The sequence below is a fragment of the Myotis daubentonii genome, chromosome 19, assembly GCF_963259705.1.
Source record: "Myotis daubentonii chromosome 19, mMyoDau2.1, whole genome shotgun sequence".
Taxonomy (NCBI): domain Eukaryota; kingdom Metazoa; phylum Chordata; class Mammalia; order Chiroptera; family Vespertilionidae; genus Myotis; species Myotis daubentonii.
The window spans coordinates 18,243,143-18,257,756 of NC_081858.1; the positions used below are offsets into that span (position 1 = coordinate 18,243,143).

General features: G+C 53.9%; 1 long non-coding RNA gene across 1 annotated transcript; it reads right to left on the reverse strand.

Annotated features, from left to right (window-relative positions):
• Positions 1-1,381: 1,381 nt before the first annotated feature.
• LOC132221678 (uncharacterized) lies at positions 1,382-3,630 on the reverse strand. Its single transcript, XR_009450054.1, has 2 exons — positions 3,054-3,630; positions 1,382-1,935 (listed from the first exon to the last, which is right to left on the reverse strand). It is a non-coding gene; the product is annotated as an uncharacterized LOC132221678 (long non-coding RNA).
• Positions 3,631-14,614: the final 10,984 nt, after the last annotated feature.

The window sequence follows — 14,614 nt, forward strand, 5'->3', positions numbered from 1 at the left end:
TTCTTGGGGAAGCAGGTGTTGGGATGGGATGGAACCTGCCCTGGGGGGTGGAAGCAGGCAGTCTGCAGCCCCAGGGGGAACAGGCATGCAGTTAGGAATCGAAGCAGAAGCCCATTCCTAAGATGGGAGGCCCTGAGTGAGGGGAGCTGTGGCAGGAGCTCACCCCAGGCCCACCAGGGCCAGCGCTTACACAGCAGGACGGTTGCCCCCAGCCAGACCGCCCACCCGCCTTCATCAGCCCGACCAGTGCCTGCAGTGAGGCAGCGAAGCAAGGACCGGAAACGACGGAGAAAGGAGCCTTGTCGCTGGCCTGGGCCTGGGCCTGGGCCTGGTTCCCACCTGCCTCCTCAGTGTGTGACTCTCCGCCTCTCCACCTGGCCAAGGAGATGCCTCCAGGTGTCCGTCTCTGCGGAGGCCTCCAGGAACCCAAACCACGGCTCTCTGCCAAGCACAGGAGCCGCAGAGGTTACAGGAGAGGAAGGGATCAACTGGATCCGATTCCCAAGCTCCCTGCCGGGCCGGAGCCCGCGGGTGCCGGGCTTAGTCACACATTCATCCAAGTGGGCCCGTTAGCTGCTTCCTCTCCTAGAGACACACATGCAGGCCTGCCGCTCCTACCCCTGGGAGATCCTTCCTCATGGCCAGTGGCTCCAGCTGAAGCTTGACAAGTTCTCCAGGTGGTTTTAGGAAGCTCTCGTGCAGACACGGACTATGTACTAAATGTGGTCGGACGGCCAGGCCTCCAGGGACTCACTTTAAAGCATGTGCCTGCACACCAGCCACTGGGGGTCGCGGCCCCGCATTGCATGGCTCGGGGTCCACCCATCACTTCTGCTGGGCCACAGAGAGGTGGGCCAGGCTGTGAGGTGGGGCCACCGTCATTCCCACAGGCCTCAACATCTCCCAAATCCCAAGCGTTAGGTCCCTGGTCAGACCCTGAGAGCACTGGGACCCTAACATCCTTGTCCCTCCTCTCTGAGAACAAACATCCCCCGTGAGGGGAAGGCCCCGGGGACCTCAGGAAAAGGTAAGTACCCCCTAGTCCTCTCCCATCCACCTGACACCTGACAGGTGTTGACACCACTACCGAAGGGACCCTGTTCCTGGGCTGGGGGTCGGGGGCGGGGTGGGCATTGCCCAGGATTCCGACGCCGTCCTGGCTGGGCGGTCAGAGCCCACCTCTGTCATTGCCTTCTGCTGCTTTGAGACCATGGCCTCAGCATTGACCTTGATGGAGGAGAAAGAGCCCTGGTTAGTCTGGGGGAACCTTCCCTGCCCATGATCTGTGACAACCGGGCACCTTCTTGCACATGACTTACCCCATGCCTTGCTTCCCAGCAGGCCTTGCGTCTCTTGGGAATTGGGAGCCATAGAAACTTGATTCTTTTTTTTTTTTTTTTTGTATTGACATTGTCCCAAACAAAAACAGCTGGCCTGCTGTCCTTCAGAAACATGCCCTGAATCAAACACCTCTGCCCACGCGCCATTCCTGAGAGCTGCTATGTGCCCAGCCGTGGGCGGGGCACTGCACCTGGGTGATTGCATTTAAATCTCAAAGCACTACCGAGAGGCCCTTAGAAACCCTTGTTACCAATGAGACAGCTGAGGTTCAGAGAAGTTAATGAGTTTGCTCAAGGCCACACAGATAATGACGGGTGCCACGCGCCTCCCAAACAAACACAGATGGGCACCATCCTGCACAGCACCCACGTCTGGGGCATCTGGCCGAGCTCGGGCAGCAGGAATCGGACGCCCCGCCTCCCCAGATGGCCGGCTTGTGTGCCGCGCTGTGCAGGAGAGCCTCGGCCTTCATCCACCAGCGGGTCCTCCTTGGCAGGAGGGCTGGGAAACGGCTGCCTCAGATTCCTAGAGCCCGAATGAGCTGTGGGGAGAGATGAGATGGGGACGTACTGCTCCGGGGAGAAGCCAGCTTGGCTGTTGCTAATGGCATCTCCTGAAGCTGCCTCCTATGTCAAGTCTTTCTCCCTGGGTAGGATTTGTGAATCTGGCTCACAGCAAAGGCCCCACCCCTAATATCATCACATAGGGGTCAGGGTTTCAATTTGGGGGGACACACACCTTCCGCCTACAGCAAGGCATAAGCAGGTTAGTGCCTGTGGCCTGGGCCCAAGCAGGTGCAGGGCCTCTATACCAGCACTGGGGACACTGAGGGTGGAGCTGCCTCCATGGTGTGATGTAACATAGAAACATAAGCTACAGCCAGGAGGCTTGGGACAGCGGGCAAGAAGTGGCCCTTCAAAGGACACATTTGCTGGCCAAGCCTGGGTCGCAATGTGGGGAAGGGGAACGATACACACACCCTATATAATAGAACCCTAATATGCAAATTAACTGAACGGTGGAAGGACTGACTGGTCACTGTGACATGCACTGACCACCAAGGGGCAGACGCTCAACACAGGAGCTGCCCCCTGGTGATCAGAGAGCTCCCACGGGGGAGTGGGCCTAAGCCAGCAGGCGGACATACCCCAAGGGGTCTCAGACTGCGAGAGGGCGCAGGCCAGGCTGAGGGACCCCACCCCTCCCACCCCTCCAATGCACGAATGTCGTGCACCCGGCCTCTAGTTTGTAATAAATAGCAAGAACCTGAACATTCCCCTCAGCAAACCTGCCCTGGCCCAGGAGGTCCAGACTTGGCCTGTGCCAGTCAGAGGACCGGCCAGAGACACTCCCTGGGTGTCCCTGTGGACCCTGTGAGATGCCAGCCAGAAAGTGTGTTCACTCCTTTACGGCAAATAAATGTCTAGGAAGGGGTTTCAGAGACAGAAATCCTATCGAGGTTTTCCAAGGGGACTACTTACCTTTCCTCAGAGCTGCTACGAGACCTGGCCTCCCATAGTGGAGGCACAAAGCCTACACCACAGAGGAGCTCGGTGAGAGGGGGCACATCAGCCTACGCGCTGAGCCTCACTCCTGCGTGGACAAGTTGAGGGCGGAGGGGGTGAGGTTGCTGGAAGTAAGAAAGCAGTGACAGGCACATGCAGTTAGGATCCCTCGATGTGCAGGCACTGACTGTCATTGTCACAGTCCACGTTGCCTCTTAGATAAACGCGCTGGTGGAGGAGGCTGCCGTCAGCCGTGTGATGGGAGCCTCACAGCAGGAGCCTGTTCTCCGTGAACCCGAGGAAGCCATCGGCGGGTCAATGGGGACTTCACCACCATCTGTCCACTCGCGGAAGGACAGCCCAGCTGGGTCCGCTCCGCGGAGCAGATGGGCAAGAGGGAAGGGCTTGCTGGACCCAGGCTGCACCCTGAGGGTGGACACGTGGCTGCCTGCTGCCCTGTTCCTCCCACACGGGACCCTCGCCCTCCGTCCTCTTCCCAGTGAGCACCAGGGTGGGATTCCGCCCAGGGGACATGCCCATGTTCAGGGGTCCTCTGGCCGGTCATGTGAAAAGAGAGACTCCTGCAAGGGATCTGCTCTTGTCCTCCAGAATCCCAGTGGGACCACTGCAGCGGGAGAACCTGGCCGTCAGTCCCACCGCCGTCCACCTGTCATTCCCTCCTCCAGGCCCGCTGGACCCTGGGGAGGGATCCTGACAGCGGCTCACTGTGTTGGAAAGCCCGGGCCAACTCCGCACCGTGTCCAAAGCGTCTGGGACTCTGCAGGGCCTCAGTTTCCCTAAACCAGCCATGGGCAAACTACGGCCCGCGGGCCGGAATCGGCCCGTTTGAAATGAATAAAACTAAAAAAAAAAAAAAAAGACCGTACCCTTTTATGTAATGATGTTTACTTTGAATTTGTATTAGTTCACACAAACACTCCATCCATGCTTTTGTTCCGGCCCTCCGGTCCAGTTTAAGAACCCATTGTGGCCCTCGAGTCAAAAAGTTTGCCCACCCCTGCAAACACTCCTTCACCGGAGCACCACTTAGTGAGCACCTCCTATGGGCTGGAAGCAGGAATGGGCACCAGGGACTCAGCCAGGATCCAGACAGATAGTCTCTCTCCAGTGGAAGTTACAGTCAGGTGGGGAGTGAGAAGAGGTGGGAAAGGACACAGACAATGAGAGGGTGAGAGTTTGCAGCAGGGATGGGAAGGAAACAAGAGGGCATGGAGGTCAGGGCACCAAGGAGGGACTGTCCCTCCCAGGAGGGGCCTTGAGCTGAGGCGTGAACTCTGAGCAGGAAAGAACTGATCAGGCAAAGTGGCGGGAGTGATCGATCCTGTGCAGGGGAACGGCGAGTTATAAGTGCTCTGAGCTGGAAGGAGGGGGAGGAAAAGGCTGGAGAGGCCACAGCGCTGGGGATTGGGGGGAGGTGAGGGGTTCAGGCCCTGCCTGCCTGGGAGATACGGTGAGTGTGAACTTTGTTCCCAGTACAGTGGGAAGCAGTAGAAAGGATTTTATGGGAGCCGTGACCCTATGCCCTTCTACGGTGACAGGGAGTGGGCTCAGATGCATGGCCCTTTCGGTCCCCAGGGGCCACAGGTTATCACTGGGACTCTGTCTGAGCCGCTCAGCCTGGCTGCACTCAACCTTGGCCTCCAAGACTGAAAAGCCACGGCTAATCCTAAATACTCCTTTACAAATAGTTCCAAGTCCTGCACTCAGGAGTCTTTCTGAGCCCTTCTGAGCAAGTTCGTTGTAAGGATCATTTCACATCTATTACACGTCAGATGCCGATCAGATTGCTGAGGGCCCTGAGCAGCGCCCCCGACCACACCCATGTCCACCTGGGGCCTGGCAACAGCCTCCCAGAGCCACCCACGCCGGTTGCCATGCGGCATCGGCGGCTCAGCTTCCCCGGAAAGCCTTCCTGAGCTCAGCGCTGACCTTGGCAGCTCACGTTTGCTTCAAAGAGGCAGCAGGCCCTTCTCACGGCCACACTTCCCGGCAGCGTCCGCCAGCGAGAAGCAGGCTCTTTTCAAAGCCAGGAACATGCCCATCAGGAAGGGAATTGCATATCTGCCCGCCTCCCGCCGCCCAATGCCTCCCACTTCGCTGCCTTTCCTCCTACAGCTCCTGCAAGGATAGCAGTCCCCAGTGAGGTTAAACTGCGCGATTCCTTCCTCCTCTGCATATGAAATAAGGTGGTATTTTAAAAATGAAATAGAGCTCTGGCCGGGTTGCCCAGTTGGTTGGAGCATCGTCCCCTGCACCCAAAAGGCTGTGGGTTCAATCCCCGATCGCAGCACGTACAGGAGGCAACCGACTGATGTTTCTCTCTCCCATCGACGTTTCTCCTCCTCTCGCTTCCTCTCCCTTCCTCTCTCTCTAAGATCAATGAAAACATACCCTCAGGCGAGGGCAAAAAAATGAAATAAAACCTTTTCTGGATGGAAGAGTTCAGCGGGATTAGGTTGTGTCCATAAGTCCTTCCAGGCCACCCTTTTAGGCCTGACTTAACTCAAAACAATTTACTCACTTATGGATGAGCACCTGCTCTGTTCTGAGCATCCTGCCAGGAGCCAGGGAAACAGAATTGAATGGGATATGGTCCCTGCCTTTTGGGATCTGAGAGCCAAGTTGGATGGAGGGTTCCAAATTGATTGCTCCGATCAGTCTCATTGGCCAATTATCCTAATGTTTTATCGGTGCAGACAAATGCCCATGTTGTTGGTTACTACAGGAAAGAATCGGGTAAAAATACATGGATAGATTCGTGAAAAATTATTCAAAGAAAAGATTCAAAATTCAAATTTTATCTATAAAAAATCAATGATTTATCATCAAACCAGCATTAATGATGTATACATTTAAAATGTCCTATTGAAAGGTGGTAGAGCCCTAGCTGGTTTGGCTCTGTGGATAGAGCGTCAGACCGTGGACTGAACGGTCCCAGGTTCGATTCTGGTCAAGGGCACATGCCCGGGTTGCAGGTTCAATCCTCAGTAGGGGGCGTGCAGGAGGCAGCCAATCAGTGATTCTCATGATGGTAGGGCTGAGCTACTGGCAATTAAGAAAAGGCCCAAAACAGAAGTTCAGGATGGGGTACCTGGGAGAGCCTGGGGTGTTGACAGCATCCCTGGTTCCTGTATGTGTCATCTTCTCCTCATCAAATGTGTCACACAAACATGGGAGCTAATCTCAGAGGCCATTAGGAGGTGCTGAGAACTGATGAGGTGTGAACACCATGGAGGGGTGTGCATACCCCGACAGGCTTAATCAGGGCTCAGTAAAAATAGAGGAAGGTTAGCAGGTGGGAGACGGATAACTAGCCCCAGGCAGCACAGCGCTCTCCTGGGTGGCCATGCCCAGGCAATGTCGAGTGCAGGCATTTCTCACCTTCAAATAAGTTGTTTATCACATCTGTCTTCAGCATTCTAGGGGATGGTTGGGATATTGAGTTAAAAAGTTAATATTTGTCCTGGCCGATTTGGCTCAGTGGGTAGAGCGTCAGCCTGCAGGCTGAAGGGTCCCAGGTTCCATTCTGACCAAGGGCACATACGTCAATTGCAGGCACCTCCCTGGCCCAGGCACTGGTTGGGGCTCGTGCAGGAGGCAACCAATCGATGTGTTTTTCTCACATCGATATTTCTGTCTTTCCCTTTCTCTTCCACTCTCTCTAAATATCAATGGAAAAATATGCTCGGGTGAGGATTTTAAAAAAATAAAGTTAATATTTGAAAAGTGCTTAGAACAGTGCTTGAAAACAGTATTAAATACAATAATAAAACAATAGCAATAATAATGTTATCCTCAACAAGCAGGACCGAAAGACAGTTAAACCTAGCTTTTCAGAGTTATCTACTAATAAGTCATTTAACCTCTGACTTCTGTTTCTTCATTTGAAAAATGAAAATATCCCTGCTGATCGTGCAGGGTTGCTGTGGGGATGATACAAAATACTATTGTGACCTTTGGCTCAGCCCAGCAGGACTTCACAGGGAAGGGGAGGAGTCTCCCCAAGGTAAGGATGGTCTTCAACTAATGCAACGCCTTCACCCCAGGAACCTTCCCATAAGGCCCTGTGATGGCGAATTTGCATGTCAACCAGTGAATTTGCATGTCAACCAGGTTGGGCCACGGTGCCCAGATATTTGGTCAAAGATTACTCTGGATGTTTCTGTGAGGGTGTTTTGGATGAGATGAACATTTAAATAGGTGGACTTTGAGTACATCGGATTGCCCTCTATAATGTGGTGGGCCTCATCCAATCAGCTGAAGGCCTGAACAGAACAGAAGACTGCCTCCCTGAACAAGAAGCAAACCGCAGCAACAGCCTTTAGATGCGAACTGCAGCATCAGCTCACTCGTGGGTCTCCAGCCTGCTAACGCATTCTGCAGATTTTGGACTTGCCAGGCATGTGATCACGTGATCCAATTCCTTAAATATGTACATATATAATATGCATATGTTTATATGTATACTAGAGGCCCAGTGCACGGATTTGTGCATTGGTGGGGTCCCTTGGCCTGGCCTGCACCCTCTCGCAATCCAGGACCCCTCGGGGGATGTCGGAGGCCTGGTGCATGGATTTGACCTGATCCCTGCAGGCCAGGCCGAGGGACCACACTGGTGCACAAATCCATGCATGGGCCTCTAGTATGCCTATAAGATCTTTGGTTAATCTCTTCCTGCCCTCCACCCTCCCCCTTCCCTCTCAGATTCATCAGTCTGTTCTATGTTTCCATGCCTGTGCATTGAGCGTCTGCCCTCTGGTGGTCAATGCACATCATAGCTACCGGTCAAACGGTCGAACGGTTGCTTAGGCTTTTATATGTATAGATATTAAATACATATACATACACATATACATTCTATATTCTATTGGTTCTGTTTCTCTGAAGAACTCTAATACAGACACAAAACTCCCTCTGTAGTCAGAATGATGCAAACTGAAACAGCCTGTCTATCTACCATGGAAGAGCCGGTTGAAGCATCTGGCTTGGCAGCTAAGAAGAAGGAAGCAAGATGATGGCATGTCTAGCATCGGTGGCTGTTTGTCTGCCTGACTGAGCTGTTCTGATCATGGCTGAGCCCACTCTGGTGACCACAATGGCACTGTGACTCCAGGAAAGGAAGGCCTGGAGAGACACACAGGCGCTGAGAATCAGTCTCTCCAAAGTATGTGGAGTCCTTGTGATTGACCAGATGCACCAGAGAGAGGATAACGATAATAATGACTTTAATTGAATCTAAAATACCATCCGTTGTAACGCAGAGTGTATTTTATGTACCAAGAAGACAGGAAAAAAAACAAACACCTTCAGATTCCAGAGATGTCAAAATGGGGGGAAACGTACCTTAAAATGAATAACACAGGATAATACTAGTAATAATAAGCTGTCTAGGACTTACTCTGGGCAGATAGTGTTCTGAGCATTTCACGCGTATTCACTTATTTAATACTCACAGCCAATCTATGAGATAGAATCTGTTATCGGCCCATTTTACAGATGAGGACACTGAGACTCAGACAGACTGGGCTCATGCAGCTCCTAAGTGGTAGGACTAGGATTTGAACCCAGGCAGACTGGCTCCCAAGTCCACGCTCTGAACAGCCCTAGAAGAACAAAGTTAGGAGACTGCTCATTCCAAATCTGTCCCACCGCCTGGGGTCCTGCTGAACAGCCCACAGCCCATTCCAGAAAGTTCAGCGGCTGCCAGTCAGCTTGGCTGCAAGTGGCCACTCCTCAACGGACCATCAGCTTTGGTGAAAAGTTCAAATAAAATATATCGACGGCGGTTCATGACTCTGTCAGGAAGTCACTCTGTCAGACGGCAAATTTGAGGAGAGGCCAGAACTCAGAGATCCCTGAGGTTACTCGGATTTACTGAGAGGACATCACACGTCTCCATTTGCTCGCAGCTGGGCTTGTGAATTGACTCAGTAAGCAGATTTCACACACCAACCAGGTACTGGGCAGTCGCCAGGGACTACAGGTGGCTGAATGGAAGAGAGCGCCTGTCCCCTCAGCCTCCTGGGGACAAAAATCGAGCACCTAAGACTTGGGAGAACAGGGGCGCTGAGTCAGGAAGTGCCCTGCAGGGTGAGTTCTTCGGGGATGGGTTTTCCTTCTCTGATGGTTTCTCCCCTCAGTATTCATGGCATCCTGGGGGCATGGCACCTCAGCAGCAGGGTGACGCTGCCACTCTGGTTCCCATGGCAACTGAACTAGGACAGGAGGAACAAAAGGCTCTCCAAGGTCATCAGAGCAAAGGAGAGTGGAACGGAGAGAACCAATCCCTGAGTACCTTCCTCCCCTTCTCACCGAAACACGGGCCCTCCATCAGCCCCATATGTTGGGGGCCCGGGCCTTTGGGGCGAGGGAGGAGCAGACCTAGAGGAACAGGTGGACGACGCCACCCACTGCTAAATCCCCCACAGGACGCCACTGCTCCCCTGGCTGGGTCACTGGTCAGGCGCCCCCCAGGACGTCCCTCAGGAGGGGTGTCCCACCTGTGCCTGGCACCTGCTCCAGCCGGGGTGAGGGAGAAGGGGAGCCCCACGAATGCCAACAAACCCTGGGAGGCGGCCAGGTAGAGTCAGAGGGAGCTGGGGGCAGGGACCAGCCTGCTCAGCTCCCAGCCGCTGAAATCCTTCCCCTTAGGGCAGGATTCACAGCCGTCCCCTTGTCCCTGACCCCGGGCGACGCACGCTCCTCACAGGGGCACCACCTGTTCCATTCCAAGGTCTGGGATGACAATAACAGCATTTTGTTTCCGTTGTGCTCAGTGTATGCACAATACACAGGCTCTTTCACCCAAGGCACGGCATGATTTGCTGAAGCTTCTCTGATATCAAAACACGTGTCAGAAAAGCATATGCTATCTGCCTTATGAAATATTCCTTGAAGAAAAAAGGAAGTCAGGGTCCCTGGTGAATAGACAAGTGCCTGGGCCCGGGGAAGAGCGAGCCGATCCACCCTGAGACCCTCCATTGAAAGCTCTCAGATACAGGGACAGGGACAGAGGGAGTCCTGCCACAGGTGAGAGCCGGACAGGACACTGTCCTGGGCCCGAGTGGGTGAGCGGGGATGGTAGCCACCCCTCCACCTCCCACTTCTTGCTCCCTCTACCTCCTTCCAGTCCTCTGCTCCTGGCCTCCAATGGCCCCCTGTGTGTCCTCCCCGCTGCCTGGAGCCACCCCCCCCCCCTTGTTCCCTCTCTCACACGAGTCTCCAGAGCAGTTCCATCTGGAGTCAGGGCCTACTCCCTCCCCAACTCCCTACCCCAGAGCCTGGCTCCTGGCAGGCCTGCCTCAGCATCCGTGACTGGCTCTTTCTGAGGCTGCTCTGCACACCAAGGTGCCCAAGGAAGAGGCCAGCGAAGGCCACCAGGCCCCTCCAGAGACGCACGGAGCAGCAGGGGCCATGCCCTCCAGGACAGAAGCTGAGATAATGGGACCACACACTTCAGGGTAAAAGGAACAGAGAGCCCATCCTTTCCTACCCGCCCTGTTTCCCGGCAGACACATTGGCCAGGGCAGCCAGTTTGGTGAACACTAAGCGACGTGTATCATTTCTTAAAATCCCTCTTGCAACCTTCTGGAGTTCCTTCCCAATTTAATCAAGAGACCACCAAACCCAGAGGGAGTCTGCCCGGTGGGAAAATGCAAGATCCTGGCTCAGGCGACCAGGAGAGATGGCCCAAGGTGACGGTGAGTCCGCCTTCTCGTGTGGACACAGCTCCCCATGGCCTGGCTCTACTTCGCAGTTACCCCGTGGGATTCCAGCCCCTGCCAGGAAGGGAGACGTCAGCTTTGGAACGAAGCATCATCCACTAAAGCTATGGTCACAGGCAGGATCTTCGTTTTTATTCCTAATACCTTTCCAACTTTCAGAGGTAGATGTAGGCGTGCACACTCCTTGCAAGAGTCTCCCATTTTGGAGCTCCGTGTTCTGGTCCCGGGGACTTTCTCACCGGCTGTGCTTGTGTTTCTCTATAGAGAAGGAGCAGCAGGTGGGGAGGGAGTCTCTGTCCCCCAGCATCCTGGGAGCAGCAGGTGGGGAGGGAGTCTCTGTCCCCCAGCAGCCTGGGAGCAGCAGGTGGGGAGGGAGTCTCTGTCCCCCAGCAGCCTGGGAGCAGCAGGTGTGGAGGGAGTCTCTGTCCTCCAGCATCCTGGGAGCAGCAGGTGGGGAGGGAGTCTCTGTCCTCCAGCATCCTGGGAACAGCAGGTAGGGAGGGAGTCTCTGTCCCCCAGCAGCCTGGGAGCAGCAGGTGGGGAGGGAGTCTCTGTCCCCCAGCAGCCTGGGAGCAGCAGGTGGGGAGGGAGTCTCTGTCCCCCCAGCAGCCTGGGAGCAGCAGGTGTGGAGGGAGTCTCTGTCCTCCAGCATCCTGGGAGCAGCAGGTGGGGAGGGAGTCTCTGTCCTCCAGCATCCTGGGAACAGCAGGTAGGGAGGGAGTCTCTGTCCCCCAGCAGCCTGGGAGCAGCAGGTGGGGAGGGAGTCTCTGTCCCCCAGCAACCTGAGAGCAGCAGGTGGGGAGGGAGTCTCTGTCCTCCAGCAGCCTGGGAGCAGCAGGGGGGGAGGGAGTCTCTGTCCCCCAGCAGCCTGGGAGCAGCAGGTGTGGAGGGAGTCTCTGTCCTCCAGCATCCTGGGAGCAGCAGGTGGGGAGGGAGTCTCTGTCCTCCAGCATCCTGGGAACAGCAGGTAGGGAGGGAGTCTCTGTCCCCCAGCAGCCTGGGAGCAGCAGGTGGGGAGGGAGTCTCTGTCCCCCCAGCAGCCTGGGAGCAGCAGGTGTGGAGGGAGTCTCTGTCCTCCAGCAGCCTGGGAGCAGCAGGTGGTGAGGGAGTCTCTGTCCTCCAGCAGCCTGGGAGCAGCAGGTGGGGAGGGAGTCTCTGTCCCCCCAGCAGCCTGGGAGCAGCAGGTGTGGAGGGAGTCTCTGTCCTCCAGCAGCCTGGGAGCAGCAGGTGTGGAGGGAGTCTCTGTCCTCCAGCAGCCTGGGAGCAGCAGGTGGTGAGGGAGTCTCTGTCCTCCAGCAGCCGGCGAGCAGCAGGTGGGGAGGGAGTCTCTGTCCCCCCAGCAGCCTGGGAGCAGCAGGTGTGGAGGGAGTCTCTGTCCTCCAGCAGCTTGGGAGCCTCCTGCATGCCCCCTACTGGGGATCGAGCCCCAAACCCACGCATGTTGCCCGGGACTTCTTGGTTCATAGCTCAACGCTCAACCACTGAGCCACACCGGCCAGGTGAAAAGCTGTATTTTTAAGAAGCTCTTCAGGGAATTCTGACGTGAGTCCAATGTGGGACCTTCCGCCGAGGTTCCAAAGTCCTGCCTAGACTTTGCATATGGAAATAGAGACACCACCGCATTCTAAATATGTTATACTGTTTCCTTAAAATAGCAATAAATGCTATTTGAGAATTTAGCAACACATAGTCTCCCTTAGCAGGAAAGCAAAGCCCCGCTGGAGTTCTTTGGACAGATGGCACTTTTGTGCGGGTCCTGCGTGTCACAGTTCAAACCTCACCTTCTTTCTGTGCTGCCTCCAGAAAGTAGCTCCTTCGATCAGTTCCCGCGTTGGCGGCCGGGTCACCGCGGGGACACTGCTCTGTGAGGTGGGGCGAGGAGGTGAGGAAGCAGCAGCCCATGGGAGGCCCCAGGGAACCTGCCCAGAAAAAGAGCCTTGAGAATAAAAAGTGTGTCAACAGCACCACCTGGTGGCTGCCTCGAAATAAACTAATTTCTAGGTAGTTGGCATGGTTACCTGCATGGCTGAGCTTAGCAAAATAAAGTTCCCTCGAAGTTATTGTTGCCAATGACCTCTTTCTTCCTTTTTTTATTTTATCAGTTACAGCTCACGTTCAATATTATTCTGTATTAATTTCAGGTGTGCAGCATAGCAGTTAGACGATCAGTTACCTTACAGAGTGGTCACCCCGATATTACAAGTACCCACCTGCCCCCAGGCATAGTAATATATTTTCAACCATATTCCCTATGCTGTGATTTACATCTCTGTGGCCATGCTGCAACTACCTACTTGTAATTCTTAATCCCTTCACCCTTTTTCATCCAGCCCCCCCCCCCACACCGACTCTTTCTTAAACGTCATTCATTCATTCATTCATTCAGCAAACCTATTTGAGAACATACCATGTGCCAACCTCTCATGGAGCACACAAACTAGTGAAGAAATAGAGACAATTCGTAGATAAACCAATAAGTATAAAGAATGTCTGAGTGGGAAGTGCTATTTACAGAATGTAGAGGGTGATGCGATTGCGTGGCTACGTCAGGATGGGTCCTCAAGGAAGTGGTGAGATCTTAATGAAGAGATGGGGCTCCCATCAGAACCTTCTAGGCAGAGAGGACAGCTTCTACAAGGAACCTGTGATGGGAACGGGCTTGGTATAAAGGGAAAAGAAATGGCCAGTGTCATCTGAATTCTAACAAGAGAGAAAGAGAGACACAGAGAGAGAGGCAACAGAGAGAAGTCAGGGCTAGGTTGCTAGATCGAAGAGTTTGGATTTAATTGTAAGTGCTATTGGGAGAGTTTGGATGGGGCAGGTGCCAGGACGGGGAGAGGGAGGAAGGGTGCACTGGCTCAGCAGTACAGCAGGTAGCTCCCAAATGACCCACAGGCCATGACGCCTTAGGATTTCACAAATACAACAGGACCTCAGCGGTGGGCGGGGCTCCAAAGTTTACTCCAATTACACACCCAATGACTCAGTCCCGCCTACCATGCCTTGCTCAGTGTTACCCTTTGTGTCCACCATTTAGGATCCATGAGAACAAGTCTAAGTTCTTTCCCTCTGAGAGCGCTGCATGTATTTAGGTTGACTCTCCTGTGTATCACTCTCTCCCACTCCTTCTCTCGTCACTGCAATGGGTCACAGATTAGCTGACTATGTTGCTGAGTCACCCAGGAGGAGCCAGAGCAGGTGAGCAGGTGCCTTCCCAGGTGCTAAGGAGGTCTTTGGACACGCGTCACATTCTCTAAGATAGGGGACAAATGTGTCCATCTTTGCAAGATGGAGACATCCCAGTTCCCCTGACCGGGTAGCTCAGTTGGTTAGAGCGTTGTCCCCATATGCCCAGGTTGGGGGCTCGATCTCCAGTCAGGGCAATACAAGAAGCAACCAGTGAATATGTAAATAAGTGGGACAACAAACCAATGTTTCTCTCTCTCTTTTTCAAGTCAATAAATAAAAAAAATTTTTTTTTTTAAAGGAAACATCCCAGATAGCCAAAAAGATTACCTTAAAATAGGAGGTCATGGTATTAGCATGCTATCCTGGACTACTCATTTGCAGTGTCGCAAAATAATTTTTTAGTCCAACATTGGATGCTTTTGCCTAGCCCCTAGGAAGCTACTCTACATGTTTTAATCGGTTAGTTTATTCTTTTGTTTTAAATATATATTTTTATTGATTTCAGAAAGGAAGGGAAAGGGAGACAGAAGCATCAGTGATGAGAGAGAATTATTGATTGGCCGCCTCCTGCACGCCCCACACTGGGAATCCAGGCCACAACCTGGGCATGTGCCCTGACTGGGAATCAAACCGTGACCTCCTGGTTCAAAGGTCAATGCTCAACCACTGGGCCACGCCAGCCGGACTAGTTAGTTTATTCTTAAGTAAAGGTTCATAAAAATCAAAAGAGTCAAGACCGCCTCTGGCACCCTCATAATCATAAACTCTGGTAGGGAGAGAACCACTCCCCACCATGATCCGTGTAACACACTAGCTAAGTGGCATCGAGAGGAC